This window comes from Brassica oleracea, chromosome C7, assembly GCF_000695525.1.
Source record: "Brassica oleracea var. oleracea cultivar TO1000 chromosome C7, BOL, whole genome shotgun sequence".
NCBI classification, from domain to species: Eukaryota; Viridiplantae; Streptophyta; class Magnoliopsida; order Brassicales; family Brassicaceae; genus Brassica; species Brassica oleracea.
In genome coordinates this window covers 11,920,968-11,925,178 of record NC_027754.1, presented here as the reverse complement: position 1 = coordinate 11,925,178, position 4,211 = coordinate 11,920,968, and positions in this window count along the sequence as shown.

Sequence of the window (4,211 nt, the reverse complement as noted above, 5' to 3'; positions counted from 1 at the left end):
CTACTAGGTTAAAAACTCGTCAGGGAATCTTCGTAATTTGGCTTGGCCTTGGGTTTTAAGTCCGCTGGATCCAAAATGTTGCGTGTCTAATATCTCGACATCGATCGACGGTACTTGTGTACATCGATCGATATTAATCTTCATCTGTCGAGGCATCCTTTGGTGTCAATCGACAGCATTGATGCGCATCGATCGATTGTACTTCCTCTCGTCGACCTCTACATGGTCAGCTCGGGTGAAATGTCCTTTAAGCTCCAAAATGCTCCAAAGTCATAGCTTTACTCCTAAATGCACCTGAACCTGAAAACATACCTAAAAGAGTAGAAAACATAGATATATATATATATAATAAAACACTTATATAGCACGGATGAAAACGGGTCAAATCCAAAGTATATCATATTTATAAATTTACTATATTTTGACAAGCGCTTTCAAAAGCGCACATTTATTTTCAGAACAAACCAAATTTATTGTATATAAATTTGTATATTTATTGTATATTTAAATTTAAATATTACAAAGAAAGCATTATATTTGCGCATATATACACATTCTTATGTTTAATGTTCTAATGAAAAAAAATTCGATTTTGGAATATATAATCGGATTTTAGAATGATATAAAAAAATAGGCGTATTACGTTTTAAAATATAAAATCAGGTTTGAAACAAATCAGAGTATATTTTTGTATCTATTAGCATTTTGATTTATTATTTTAATTAGTTAATAATATCCGCATCCAAAACTTACTTGGAATTGACCCAAAAGTTAGGGTCTCGAATCCGATTAAACCTAACTGATATACTTGAATAGGTCTTAAATTGCTATATCCAATAAACTAATACCAAATTCGACCTGCAACAAGAACCAAATTTGTATCTGAACAAACACACACATATATATATTAGCTATAATTATATTTGTAATAATATAATACCTAGTTAATTTGGCTCTCAGTGGATAAAACTCGATGCTTTGGAAACAATATGCAAATCAAATTGTATTCATGGTTACTTTGTGATGAAAAAAAATATTATTTGAACCATATATAAATAGTACTTTGGGTTTATTTTCGTTATTTTTAGGCACGTTTGAGTAATTTAGGTATAAATACTCGAACCAAATATGTTAGTATACTTATTTTGGTTAAAAGTATCTGGATCCAGACCAAAAAAATTAGATTCTCTTACATGAGAACTGTGAAGATGAAGCAATAAGAAACAAGATGGAATCAGGCGAATTTAAATCAATCATGAGCTGAGTTACCTTGTGTTCCAAGTCTGTCCATACAATCTAAGACCTAGAGTGAAATGCAAGACAAATAAAGGAAGGTGTCTTGGACCGTTGGAGGATCAGACCACACCACATGGATTGGTTAAGGTCTCAAGACAATGGAGATGCTACTACAAGGGACAAGCATGCATAGGTTGGTTAAGGTCTCAAGACAATGGAGATACCACTACAAGAGACAAGCATGCATGGTCTAGGCTCCTATTACTTTATTATATCTCATATACCATTTGCCATACTTGTAACTTCTTTATATATGGGATATTCCCATAAGCAAATAATCCAAGGAAATAAGAGATTCCTCCTTCTTACTCTCTCACTTTGCAACAAACTCTCTCTTTCTTATTTATATGGGACGATTTTAAACTCCTCCATCTATACACACAACCATCTCATAAATCACTAAAACTTACATGGTATCAGAGCATTTAAGCTCTTGAAACCTATTACTTCCGCAAATCTTTCACTCTGATTATTTGTTTTTCACAAATCTTTTATATATATCTCAGCATTCTTGAACTGTTCTTGAGTTGTTTTTGATGGATTCTGGAGAAAATTCAAAAATGGTTGTGATTCCGGTTACTCTTAAGGGAGCTAACTATCTGTTATGGGTAAGGCTTGCTAAGACAGATCTTGGAGGCAGAGGCTTCTAGGATATAGTTGAAGAAGGCAAGAACCCAAAGAAAACAATCCTAGGAGAGGATGGTAGAGAAGTGGTGGTGAGTGAGGCTGGCGACAAGAAGAAGAATCAAGAGGACCTCATGGTACTGTCTATTCTTCAGTCCAGCTTGGATGCTTCACTCCAGGAAGTTTATGGATACTGTGAAACTTCCAAAGACCTATGGGATACACTCAAGAAGGTGTATGGAAACCAATCCAACATCAGTAGGGTGTTTGAAGTCAAGAGGGCTATCAATACTCTCAGTCAAGAGGACAATGACTTTGATAAACACTTTGGGAAGTTCAGATCCCTGTTGGCTGAGCTAGAGATGTTAAGGCCATCAAGTATTGATCCAGACGTGTTGAATGAAAGGAGAGAACAAGACAAGGTGTTTTTACTTCTCTCTACTCTCAACCCTGGATACAATGATCTAATTAAACATATCTTAAGAGACAAGGAACTCCCCTCCCTTGAAGAAGTGTGTGCTAGGATTCAGAAAGAACAAGGATCAGTGGGTCTCTTTGGAGGCAAGCGAGACTTGGTACTAGCAAACCAAGCTGAAGGAGTTGCAAATAAAGGCACCTACAAGACTGAAGACAAGAAGGTGTGGATCTGCGATCATTGCAAGAAGAAAGGCCATGGAAAGGACAAGTGCTGGATCCTCCATCCTCACCTCAAGCCACAGAAGTTCAGAACCAACTACAATGATGTAAGAGCCAACTTCTCTGGTGACATGGGAGAGCCATCAATCATGCGCTTTGCTCCAACAGGTGGTGAAGGTAAAGCTCTAGCTTCCAGTGGCAACCTTACCTTGAGGAACAATCAAGATGAAGTCATCAGACGTTCTGACATTGAGGCTCTCATCAAACTCCTCAAGGATAACCCTGGTAACACACTTGGTACCTCTTTACATGCATCCACTTGTGGTATCTTGCTGAATGCTTTAACTGAACTTAAAATTACAAAACCATTAGTTATAGATTCAGGGGCAAGTCGCCACATGATTAGTGATCTTAGCTTAATTAAAAATATTGTTCCTGCCCAAGGAAATGTTATGATAGCAAATGGAGAGAAAGTACCAATCAAAGGTGTAGATGATCTGAGGCTATTTGATAAAGATTCTAAAGCTTTATATATGCTTAGTTTTACCTCAAACTTGTTATCAATTAAAAGATCTACTAATGACTTGAATTGTAGTGTTACTTTCACTCCTAATGATGTCTACTTTCAGGATATTGAAACTAGTAGATTGCTTGGCAAAGGTGTAACCAAGGGAGACTTGTACTTACTTGAAGACACTAAACTATCATCCGATTTATCTTATGCTCTAAATTCCATTTCTACTTTACCTAAAGATGTATTATGGCATGCTAGATTAGGACATCCCCATTCTCATGCTTTGAACATCATGATTCCTAGTATTTCCTTTAAAAGTGATTGTGAAGCTTGCATCCTAGGCAAACATTGCAAGAATGTGTTCTCTAGATCAAGTACTATCTATGAAAATTGCTTTGACTTAATCCACTCTGATGTATGGACTGCTCCATGCATATATGGAGAACATCATAAGTACTTTTGTGACATTTATAGATGAGAAATCAAAGTATAAATGGATCACATTATTACAATCTAAAGATAGGGTCTTAGAAGCTTTCATAAATTTTCAAACCTATGTATCTAATCATTTTAATGCTAAGATTAAGATTTTGAGATCAAATAATGGAGGAGAATACACAAGCAATGCTTTCAAACAACACTTAGCCAAACACGGGATGATCCACCAAACTAGCTGTCCATATACTCCACAACAAAATGGTGCAGCAGAAAAAAAGAATAGACATCTCATGGAGGTGGCAAGAAGTATGATGTTGCACACAAGTGTGCCCAAGCGATTTTGGGGAGATGCAGTCTTAACAGCTTGCTACCTAATCAATAGGATCCCCACAAAAGTCCTTCAAGATCAATCCCCTTATAAGTTACTTAACAAAACTAAATTATATATAGAACATATGCGTGTGTTTGGGTGTCTTTGCTTTGTTTTGATACCAGGAGAACAAAGAGATAAGCTGTCAGCCAAAAGCACAAAGGCAATATTTATTGGGTACTCTCCTCACCAGAAAGGCTATAAGTGTTATGTACCAGAGACCAGGAGGGTCTTAGTCTCAAGAGATGTGAAATTTGTAGTATCCAGAGGCTACTATGATGTAAAGAGTTGGGAAGAGTTAGAGAATCTGTTCCAATCAGCCTCAGATAGAGC